Below are 12719 nucleotides of genomic sequence, written 5' to 3' on the forward strand. Positions count from 1 at the left end.
GATGATGATGATGATGATGATGTTTTACGTAATTACCATCGTTACAATATTTGCACTGTTGCCTTGATTTTGAATCATTTTGTTCTTTTATGTTTTTAAAACAAGCTATGTAGAAATGGATTATCTTGTCAATAAGATGTTATATTTTCAGACAGTAAAGTTTCCACTATTTTTTTAACTCTGAACGAAAATATTAAATCCTTTAAAATGTTGACAGATTGAATATTCAGTTTAATTGTACAGTTATACAGGCTAACAATGATTAATGTCCTAGATTAAATGTTAATTTCTCTGACCCTTAAATCTAATATGTTATTGTGGAAATTATTGCAAACTACTTTGCTTCTTGTACTGAGAGTTACATTTGTATAACAGACATAAGGGAAGGCATTGTGTACAGATTTTTAAAAAAATATCTTGAGGAGATGGTGAACAAATGCAGGGAGCCAAGTCTATTTATTAGCAGAATATATTTATATACTGCCTCTCAAGCCCAAGGTTCCCAAGATGGCCTGCAGTTCCAGTTGGCTTTTATCTGCAGGATTCCTGTTTTTCCCAAAGGTGCATTGAGGTTGTGCTCTGATTGTGGGTCCAGTGTCAAGGGGGGGTGAAGGGCAAGGCAACAGAAGACACAGACAACTTGTTGGAATTACAAAGGCTACAACTTTATTGATTACAGTTTATGGAGCCTTGGCTCCACACTGGGTGCTGATCCAAGCATTGGCTGACCTGCCTGCTGGCTGATGAGCCCCTCACCTCTTCAGCCCACCCCTTGAAGGGGGAAACTGCGGGATGACAAGCTGAAGGATTCCACATGGGTGCAAACCTATGTGTGGCTCCCCCTGCCACCTGGGAGTGAGCATGCCCCGACAGTCCTCAGTTGCGCTTGTCCCTGCACTGCCACACACCCAAGATCTTTTAATAGGATCTCCAAGTATGGGAAAACTGGGCTTGTTGCCTGGTTTCCCCCCAAAAGAATCCATGCCCAGTGCCTACTGCTCTCAAAGTTGTGGTAGAGATATAATAGCTGAGAGCATAAAGTAGAGATTTTTAAACCCAAGAGCCATTATTAACACCCTATAATCCCTAGAATGAGAGTGGAATGGATGGGAAGCCGGTCCAGGAACCAAATGTTCAAGCCTGGCTGGCTCTGTAACTCTTTTCCTCCAGCAGGCAGACCAGAAGGAAAACTGTGTCCTCCAGGCCTGCCGGCAAGGAAGCCCACCCAACACAAGCTTTGCTTTGTGATTTTGTCCCAAATATTGGGGCATTCACAACCTCTCAACATGGAAACTCAACTGAGCTACCATGGCTAATATTTATTTATTTAATAAAAGAATCCAAGCAACTATAGCGCTTACACTGTTTATTTCTTGTGACTCTCAGTATATCTTGTGGCATCCATATTCTGAATTCAGTCACATTTCCTGGATTTTTGTGTGAGAGGGATGTTGTGTCAGTTGAAAAGTGGTTTGCAGTTTACTGCTTTAGCTTACATACGGATTTAAAATTGATTCAATAATTTGCTATGTTGTAAATGTGTTGTAAAAAGAGATGGGTACATAAATGGGATAAAAGAATGGTTGAAAATGGGTTGTATCCATTTGAGTTCTATTCTCTTGTCTCCTAATTATATGCTGAGATGTTAATGAGTAGAACTGAGTAGCTGTGCAGGTAGAATACAGATTCGTCATGTTATTTTTGCATACAAGTGATATGTTTCCAATCTCTAGTGGTAAATATAACATAGAAGATCAATTCAAACATCCCATCAAGCCATGGTTTGAACAAACCACAGCTGAGAACAGAAGTCATGGTTTGAGTTTCAGAACACACAGTAGGAAAATGGGTTTAGAGATGCTTTTCTAATTTTCATTCTCTTTCATTTTAGTATGTAACTTCACAAAGTTCATTAAGTAAGCTTCTATCTACATGGTGCTTCATCCTCTTGAGATAATGATGGCCTAAGACCTGGAAATTAATGTATTGATCAGGACATGGGCCAGATAAGTGTATCATAGAAATATGCTTAAAGATAATTATAAGGTTGCTTTTTCTATAGTTTGAATTAATATTACAATTTCACACAGCTCTGGAGTAATAATAGAAGTAGTAGTAGTTATCAGAAAAATTGTTCCTGCCATTAAACCAATCAGATATAATCGCATATGATTGCTAGCATGAAACCAAAAAAATACTAAATGCTTGATTTAAAAAAAACAACAACAGATGTACATAGGAGTTACATGAAATTCATGGACCCTTATTGAACAACAAAGAAGATAATGCAATGTGTTTCTGCTGCTTTTACTGTGACTCTTTCCTTGTTTATAAAGTGAAATTAATGCCACAGAGTCTTGATGTTTTCAAACTACAGGAAAGGTCAGCTCAGTATTTATTTATTTTACTTATGTGCAAAACAGAAATGTTCCAAGGGTCATTTTTAAAGGAACTAGATACATAATATAATGGAACAGCTCAGGAAAGTAATATTGTAGTTTATCGCACTCTTTATTGCATGTATTAACTCCCTTGCTACTACAGTGTCTTCTACCCTTTCATCTTCATGGAATGTCTTGCCTTGGATGTTTTTGTTGTCTTAGACATTCTTTGTTGTACTGTTTTCCAATTTTGTAATTCTAGTCATCAGGGCTTTTTTTCTGGGAAAAGAGGTGGTGGAACTCAGTGGGTTGCCCTCGGAGAAAATGGTCACATGGCTGGTAGCCCTGCCTCCTGATCTCCAGACAGAGGGGAGTTTAGATGGGCCGGGCCACCAGCCATGTGACCATTTTCTAGAGGTTCCGGAACTCCGTTCCACCGCATTCCAGCTGAAAAAAAGCCCTGCTAGTCATACTAGAATTATTTATTGTTTTATTGTTTATTGGAGGGGTATTTTTCCGACGGAATTGTTTTTCCTATTTTATAATTTATCTTGAATCTCAATGAGAAAAACAAGCTGTAAATGATGATGTTGTTGATGATGATGATTTTTGAAAGATTTCAACAATATATATGGATGTGCTTGTGTAATTAGTAATCAACATTCAATATGCTTGGTAATTGGGAACGTTTAAACTGGGCATGATTTTGTTTGGGGGAAAGGTATACATGACCAATTTACTGCCCTACAAACCTATCTGTATGTGTTAATTGACAAATCTGTAAAAAAAGCAGATTTATAGAACAGCAAACTTTTTGCTAGTTTCTCTTTTAACTCCGTTTAAAAGACCATCAATAGGAAACCTGTCTATAGGATATAATTCTGATAAATAGGAGTATATTCTGCAAAGAGCAATAAGAGCCAAACTGGAGTTGATGTTGGAGTTCATTTCCACTCCGACCCTGCAGTAGCTTTTAAAGGACGTTCACAATTAATTTGGCCCTAAGAAATGAAGAATGGGACTCTCACATTTAATTTGGCCCTAAGAAAAAATAAAGGAAGATTTGGAGAAAATGAAGAAAATAATAATATGTATAGGGAGCCCCATGGCGCAGAGTGGTAAGCTATAGACATGGGAACAAAACGGGGGGGGGGGGGACGACAAAACGAGAGGTTCATGTTTCATCATTTTTCATGAACCACGAACCACAAATTTTCATGAAATTGACCCGTTTCATGAAATGATTCATTAGTTTCATGATTCGTCAAAGCCAGGGCCACTGGCCCTGAAACTGGGCTTGGGCAAGAGGCCCTAAAGCAAAACCAAAGGAAGAAAGGAAATAGCAAGAGTGAGCCCTCAAAAGAGCAGAGAAAGAATTTAGAAGACACGAAGACAAGCAAATAAAAAAGAGAAGGCCTAGGCCCCAGGGCCCAGAGCCAGGCTAAGGCCTGAGACTAGGCTGGGGTATGATAGGCTGATAGACCTGCCTAACAGGGTTTGGAGGGGTGAGATTGGTGCTCCCATGGCTACAGAAGGCCCACCTCCTTGGTTGCCTAGGGGATTGACCCCCCCCCCAGCTCCTGGCTGTATAGGGCAGAATGGAAGCTCTCCAGATGGCTAGGAGAACTGCCAATCAAGGGTAAGTGGGCTATGATTGGGGTTTCCAATGGCAACAAAAGGTCTGGGCCCATTAAGGGAATTAATGGATCGGCACCAGACTGTCTGCAATTACAAAACGTTCACAAAGCGAACGATTCAAGCAAAAAATGTCGTGAATTTCATGAAAAACATGAAAACCGTGGAAGAATGAAACACTGCTTTGCAACACACGAAATGGCCAATTTCGTGACGAAAATTGGTTCGTATTTCAATTCGTGCCCATGTCTAGCAAGCTGCAGTACTACAGCCCAAGCTCTGCTCACGACCTGAGTTCCATCCTGGCAGAAGCTGGGTTCAAGTAGCCAACTCAAGGTTGACTCAGCCTTCCATCCTTCTGAGGTCAGTAAAATGAATACCCAGTTTCCTGGAGGTAAAGTGTAGATGACTGGGGAAGGCAATGGCAAACCACCATGATGTGATGTTCCCCCCATGGGTCAGTAATGACTCGGTGCTTGCACAGGGGCTACCTTTACCTAATGATATGTATAATATAGTGACATTATTGCACTCCATGCAATTATTTACAAGTAACTTACACTGTATAATCCACCTTAAGTCTCAATGAGAAAGACAGACTATAAGTAACATAAATCAACCAATAAAAATATATTGACATTATTGCACCCCGTTCATGGATAAATGCAAAGGAAGTAAAAGAATGTGATTGGGATAATATGTTGTAGTGACTTTAACACTGTGAAGGGAAAAGGAATCATTTCAGCCTTCAAGTGTGGAATGAAGAATCAGAGTGCAATCAAATGCTCATTCATGTATAAAAACTAGAGGGCTATTCTTCTTCACATGGTCCTCCAGTGTATAGGATTAAAGGGAGAAGCAATAGGAAAGCAATTTCTAATAGCACATTCATGAAAATGGATGCTGCAAAGTATTTAGCTTGCAGTTTAGTTCACATAAAGTTCTCTTCACAATCCCCTAAATGGTAAGGGATGGCATAGGAAATAAAGCAACAATTTATTTGCTGGATCCCATGACAAATGATCCTGTAAACTGCTTGCATTGGGGGTTCTGATTACATCTACTGTTATCATGGTCCAGCGGACAGAGATCCTCTACAGTCAATGAGGTATGTGACAGAAATGGCCTATGGCAGATAATGACACAGTTTGCAGGCCCAGCATAAAAGAGGGTGGGGGGTAAGGGCAAAGCAACAGAAGACACTACTTGAGAGAGTTCAAAAAATCCACAACTTTATTGGTTTAAAGCTTATAGAGCCTTGGCACCACATGGGTTGTGGATCCAGACATCAGCTGACCTGCCTGCTAGCTGATGCCCTTTCACCCCCTCAGCCTGCCTGCTGCAGGGTGAGGGAGCACAGGATGACAGTAAATTGGATTCCATATGGATGCAAACCTCTGTGTGGATCCCCTGTTATCTGAAAGTTAGTATGCCCCAACAGCCTCTGAGCTGGGCATATCACTGCATTACCCCCAAGATCCCTTAAGGGGATCGACAATTAAGGGGAAACGGGGATTGCAGGCTGTATTTCCCACCATTGTCCAATGCCAAAATCACCTTCCCTAAAGTTATGACAAAACAAGGAAAAAACAAAATAGCAGACCCAAAAACATCAGTCCTTGTTACAGAATTGTAAAAGACAAACACCCAAGGTCTAATATTCTGGGAACCAGACAACAATTGAAAAAAACCCAACTACCAGCAATGCAGAGAGGGAGGGATAGGTGAGAAGCTGATTGAAAGCCAAGTGCCAAATGCCTGGGTGGCTCCTGAATATATACCCAGCCACCGTACCAGAGGGAAGCCTGCATCTTTCAGGTCCACTGGCTGGGACCTGCCCACTACAAGCCCAGCTATCCATCCAATGATTGGCCAGCCAGGCATTTTGAATCTAGGGCTGTCTGCACAGCCCTATGGAGGCTGCCAAGAGCTGCTGGGCCTCAGGGATAATGGCAGTCATCACGTGTCCCCCATACCCCCATGGGCCTCAATCAGGACCCTCAGGTAGGTCAGTGGCTGGGGCTTCTGCAGCTCCAGCCATTTGTAACCACAGCTGTTTTTAAGGAGTGGCTTCCTTCAAGGAGCACTTGCTGCTGAACTTCAAAAGTGTCAGGATTTGTGTAATGATGTTTTGAGTTGAGTACATTAGGTGGCCATGTTGGTCTGCAGTAGAACAATAGGATTTGAGTCCAGTGATACCTTAGAGACCAACAAGATTTTCAAGGTATAAACTTCCAAGAGTCAAAGCCCCTTTCTTTAGATACAAGTAGGAGTGGAGATCTTTGAGGTTTTTTATCCAAGTCAGGAGGTCAGAGAGGTAAAGCTAAGAGGATAATCAAGATGTAACAATACAATGGTACAAGTGCAGTTTGAATAGAGCAGAAATTAGCAGCTATAGTGAGTGTAGTGTTTGTCCAATGTTTGTCCAACATAGAGAGTGGAAGGGCATTGCTGACACTTGACCGCATGTATAACGTTGGAAGATAAGTGAATGAACCTTAGATGGTATAACTAGTGTAGTTAGGTCTAGTGATTGTGTTGTTGGAGTGAATATGGGGACAGAGTTGGCATCTTGGTTTATTGCAGGCCCTGTTCTCAGAGTCCATGTCCGTGTTAGGAAGTTCATTATTTTGAGTGAGAAGTTGTTTAAGGTTAGAGAGTTGCAGTTATTGCTGCTAGATTTCAGAAGCACAAATCAGTGAGCAAGAAGGGTCTGTTTCCTTGCCTGTAGTGGACTCAAACCTCCAGATACTTTACCAGCATATTTAAAGTCCATGACAATACCTTGATACCAAGATATTTTCTTGGCTGCTAGATTGAATGCTGTACTAACTCCAGAAATGAATGGTCGTTTTTTGAAAATTCCCTTTTCAGAATGTAAATGTTTCTGTAATACAGGGAAGATAGGCATTTGGCTCATCTAGTAACTGAATGCCCAGATTTCAGCAAGGAGAGACAAAGATGGATTACTTTGATACTTGAGAAGAATGAGCTCACAAATATTAATCAGAGCCTTTCTTTTCTTTTGCAAGACAAGGACCCATACATTACCAGGTCACTGGCATACTACCTTTTAGTAATCCAGCCTAAAATTAGGATTTTTTTTGTGATTGGAGTGAGATTCTTTTATCACTATTATTGGCAACAGTAGTTTTAGTATTTTGGTCTTTGTGCATTAAAGCGGAATCAAGCTTAAGGCTATGGCCAAAAGAGCTGTACCAGGAAAGGAAGGAAAGGAAGGTTAGAGAACTGATTCCCATGAGTCCATTCCATTCATTAATGGTGTCTTTCTCTGATGTTGGGCACATTCCCTTGAATCAAGAGCCTCTTGCATTGGAAGAGAGTTAGCAGAAAAGATCCATAATATCCACCACAGAGAGCCTTGTGAATGGGTACCAACCATCAGTATCATGTTTGCCCTGAGATTTGATCTTCTAAATAACAGCCAGCCTCCCTCAACTTTTTAAAGAGATGAGAACATGGAAATGTGTGCTTAAAAGTCAGTTGCCTCGTATCACTGCATAACTCTGAGGCAGAGCTTTGTGGTAGACCCACTTGAGCAGAATCTGGAATAGAGGGCAAAGATGCTTAGAGAGTTGATGCTAGACAGCCTTGAGCTAGAGGATGCTCTTTCCTGTCCTGTGCTCTGTTCCCTTTTTTGACACCTTAAGACTGTCTTCTAACAAACTCTTATTAAGAGAGGAAATTTCTTATTAAGAGGAAATTAGATTAATGGAGGATAGCTCCATCAATGGCTTCTAGCCATTGTAAGTTAAGATCTTTAAAAAAAAGTTTTCTGAAAGTAATGGTTTTTAGGGTTTATAATAGTCTCCCAGCCAAAATACTACAAGCTTATCATTTGCCTTATTTAAGAATAAACTTTACAAAACACGGTGAAAAGAACAGTTGAGTAACATCCTGTTAAGAATGTGGATGATATTAAAATTAGAGTTAATACAGAAGACATATTGTGTAAATGCACTTAAACTTATTTAAAGTTGTTTTATAGAATAAATACTTAGGATAATTTTAATATTTATAAACTGAGAAATACATTCCAGTCCTTTTATAGAACTGAGATCTATACGATTGTCGTCAGTTCATTTTTTGAATGTATTGTTGGGTTTGAATAATCACACGTCAATGTAAACAAAGAGCATATGTAATGGAAAAAAATCCTGCTCTGTGAAAGCAGTTTCGTAAATTGTGCTACCATTTAGAATGGTTGAGTCACACAATAGTTTTCATTAATCTTGTGGAGGGGGGGGGAATCCCCTTTCACATCTGTCAGAATGATAGAAACTTTAATGAGAAGCCTGCTTTCGTCAAACCGAGCTAAAGTATTCAGACCTACAGTATTTTTCTGTTAGAGCAAGATTTTCTTAAGGCCAGTAGCACACAAAGCAGAAGACATAGACAATTACTAGGAGTAACAACTCCTGTATTCAGTTCAAAGCTGTGGGGCATCTTGGGATGGAAGTTGCAATGAATAAAAGTAATTTTATATATGGAATTAGCCTGTATTAAAAAATAAGCTGCTTTTCTTATCTATTGGCAAATTTAAGGCCGGCTGTAAAGATATACCAAACATTGTGGATTATTTGGGTAAATTGGGGGGAATTAAGGCTACTTTTAGATTAATTGATAACGAACATATGTTGACTGTGGTTGTAGTGGCAGTGTGTATGGAGATTTTACAGTTAAAATACCAACCCGCTATCATTAGGGTCTGAGCACAAGGCAAGCAACCGTGGAAGACTTACCGGGGGGGGGGCGCTCACTGGAAACATAGTGACATCACTTGTATTACGCTGACATCACTCACTGTGCACTCACAAGTGACATCAGTGCATTGTCAAATCTCCACCACCACCAGTGGGAAACTGGCAAGCCTGACTCCCATCAAATCATCATAACCCCAGCTTTTGTCGTACATGGTTTAGGGCTTCCTGCCAGCAAAAGCTATTCCCTTGTTGAAAACTAAATATGGAAAGGATCCATTTACTCTGCTGTTAAGCAAGGGTAATTCCACTCAGTTAAGACCCCCAGAAATTCCACTCAGTCACACCTTTGTAATTCCAGTCAATCACATTCACTTAGCATGAGCCTTTTGATCCAGTCCTACATCTTATTACAGTAGCTTGGTACTGCAGTCTCTGATTTTGGAGCAGGTTGAATTCTTTCTCATGTTAGTTTATGTCTCATGTTAGTTTATATGAGATCATTCCCATGAAGAAAAACCACTGTGCTGGATGTGCTTTTAGCCCTGCCCCCATCAGAGGGGCTGCTTATGTAGTTTATTTATTTGAATGATTTATATCCCACCTTGCCCCTTAGTCTCAAGGCACATAACAAAGCAACAGCAGTTGCAAGGACAAAAAGCATAACAATTCATCAGCAAAGTTTTTTTAAAAATGCACAAGTTAAAAAGCACGTACAAATTCTGCAAAAGTCATAATCATGGGGCATTCCAACTTCATAAATAATTAGTATAGTTAAAGCAATCTGTTAGAGATGTTAGTATTTTGGTAAAAATTTGCCCTCATAGGCTTTGCATGTAGAACGACCTATGAATCTCTGAAGATAGCTTCAGGTAACAATGGAATGTCAGAAGGCATAATTCCCATTTTTCACTATGCAGGAATGTGTGGAATCATTGTTGTGATGATCTTCCACTTGTGAAAGTAGCCTTCCCTGTTAAAGGTGTGCTTTTGTACCTATGGTGAGCTTCTGAGTGGAGCCTCAGAACTGCAATATTGAGCCTCGCCTGTGACATCACCAAACAGCTGTGTTGCATTGTACTTAAAATAGCATTAAACCTTTACATTTTAAATGAATATTTTTCTTTGCCATGATCTAGAATGCATAATAAGCATCTGTGGGCTATGCAATTAATGTCACTTGTGAGGAAGGACCTTCATGATGCACTAGGGCTTCAGCACTCTTAAATTATTATTCCTTTACTGCACTCATGGGATAAATTCCATGTCCCCCAGATGCTTATTATGTATCTTCTGTGTCCCTTAATTCCTATTAGCTGGATTAGCAGTTGTCATGATGTTAAGGTTTATGGTAATTTAACTGGGATTGTTCTTGCAGATCAATAAATAAACTTTGCAAAACTTAACTGTCTGTATTATCTCTCTGTTTTGATGCCTATCATGTGCCACTAATTTAATGGTATGTAAGAAAATATTTACTTATATATGTTAGAAACAATACATCAGTACAGCAATTGAAATCTGTTGTTAAAAAAATACTTCCTGTTAGCAGTTGAAATGCTGCCACGTAAAGAATGTGAATAATTTGTTAAAATTATCATTATTGTACCCAGTGGTAAACATCCTTAATATATTGTGTATATCCCATACATTAAAAGCAAAACCATTGTCTCTAAAGGTATTCATATCATTTTTAATTTAACAGAAAAAACTTTAAGACAGCTATTCATGTGTTAAAGCAAGGAGGATTCACACATGAATTATCTATAGATAATATATTTTTATGTATATATGTGCAGGTGTATTCGTCACCATTTTGAACTTTCCTAAAATAATCTTTTAAATGCATTTTAGTGGCAATAATGCCACTGTGTAAAGAACCAGATTAATTGCCATTTAACATATTATTATGCAGAGTTGTTTAAAATCTTCTGATTGTTACAGATTCTGATTCATGTATATCTTAATATTAGATAATGAAAAGACTGCAAAGTGGCTTATCTGTTATCTGTTCAGTCTCAATTGAATGGCCTATGCAGATTAAATATCACTTTGAACTTGGTGTGGAAAAGTTACACATTTATGTAACTGCTAATAATATTTGGGAAAAAAATCTTGTTAATACTTATAATATGATTACCATTAAAAATCATCCTCAGTGGACAGTTTTATAGATCCAAAGTGTGTGCGTTAGTCCACATATGATCCTATGTTACTAAGTTATCAACATTTTATGGCACTTCTGCTACTTGGTATTATTTGTGAAAGGACATTTATATATAATAACTGCTGAATCACAACTTATAGAAAGTGATATCTGTTGATAAGCTTCATTGTTCGTCTGTGAGCTTCAAAATCCAGTTTATTTTTCTTAGATTTTTTTTATAGCCTTAAGTCAATATAAAGTTAGGAGTAAACAATATTTTTATAAATTTTAGGAAATACGTTGATTCCATCAATATGTGGAAAAAGGGTTTGCAAACACAGAACTGCAGAAACAGCAGAAATTTGACCAAAACAGAAATGTGGGGAGAGCAGTCTTTTGCCTGAAAATCCACATTGGCAATTTCGTGGAATATTATTATCACAATTGTGACCATGGCTTATTTAAAAGATGTACAATAGAAAGAAGCAGCACAGCTATAAAGAAGCAATTAAGCTTGCATGGCTTGGGGCAGGCAAGATGGTATTCCATGGAAAAGCAAACGAAACGTATTTCAAGGAAAATATAGGTAGAGGTCACTATTAAATTGCCTTGGCATTAAAGATACTTTTTATATTCAAGTTTGTGGCAGATTGCTCTCTTCCAGTTACCGGGATCTAGTTGTATTTAAATGTGTCAAAGCTCTATATAATTTCAAGGAATTTGAATCAATGAGAGATCATTGTACCTTTCAATCTGAAAATACCAGTACTACAAAAGGAAAAGGAAAAAGGAAAGCATCCTAGAGAATGTTAAGAAAATGAAATTAAGTATTTTTGGTATCAAGGTGAAAAAAACGGGGAAGTAACAAATTGATGTGTATCCATTTATGCTTTGTAAAAGGCAGTTAATATGACACTTCCTTTAAATTACAAATGCTTCGTTTTACGCACATCTGCAAGATGCAGTGCTTTTTCTTAATGGATCTTTTAGTAACCTTCCACTACAGTACATAAATAAACACACTCCTGCCTACTTAGTGACTTTTTCCAATGATGATTGCAGAACACCTCATCTGAGCTGCTTAGGAAGAGATTTTAACACTGTAATTTTTACAGGACAAATTTGAACTTTGGCCATGATGCTACCATGGATCTTCCACCTGAAACTCTGCCCACATTTCTGACAATCACTTTGAAAACTCATCCAATTATATTGCTTCCAGGCAGTCTCCTAGGCAACAACCATACAGTTTGAGTAATGGGGACTATACACATCCGAAGAAACAAAAACAAATGGCAGTATTCCCAGTTTTCCAATACATTTTAATTGTAAATTGTTACTGAATAGTGTTTTAAAATCCTGTATTTGATGCACTATAAAATATAGCATAAGTATTTGACATTACCAATTCATTTGGTGCAAACAAGGACTTCAGGTTCTTTATCCTATCTGATTGTAATGGTTCAGATCTCTGTGTATACATTAGTATACAGTAGTATACAGTGTGTTTAACACATGTATCCCTTCTAAATACATTAGATGCATCAGCCCTGTCATTGCTCCCTTTAACTTCCAAAGCATCGCAAGTATGAAAGCCTAGCATACACTCCTCTTTTAAACAGAGAGGACAGGAAATTGATAACTGATAGGTGGAGCTTTTCCTGTCAAGCAGAAAAGGGAACCAACAATCAGGGATACTAAGTGTTATATAGGGGGGAACGCACAGGGACTGCAGCAGCCAGGACTGTGAAAAGCAAAATAGTTTGCTTACAACAATACTCAGTATATCATTAAACATTCTTAGTAAATAACATATACTGTTAATAGTGAGGCATT

General features: G+C 38.6%; 1 protein-coding gene across 8 annotated transcripts in view; it reads left to right on the forward strand.

Moving 5' to 3' along the window:
- Positions 1-12719, forward strand: part of TBC1D5 (TBC1 domain family member 5) — a 452638-nt gene that overhangs the window by 300355 nt on the left and 139564 nt on the right. The gene's annotated exons all lie outside the window — the stretch shown is intronic.

This window comes from Eublepharis macularius, chromosome 11 (genome assembly GCF_028583425.1).
Source record: "Eublepharis macularius isolate TG4126 chromosome 11, MPM_Emac_v1.0, whole genome shotgun sequence".
NCBI classification, from domain to species: Eukaryota; Metazoa; Chordata; class Lepidosauria; order Squamata; family Eublepharidae; genus Eublepharis; species Eublepharis macularius.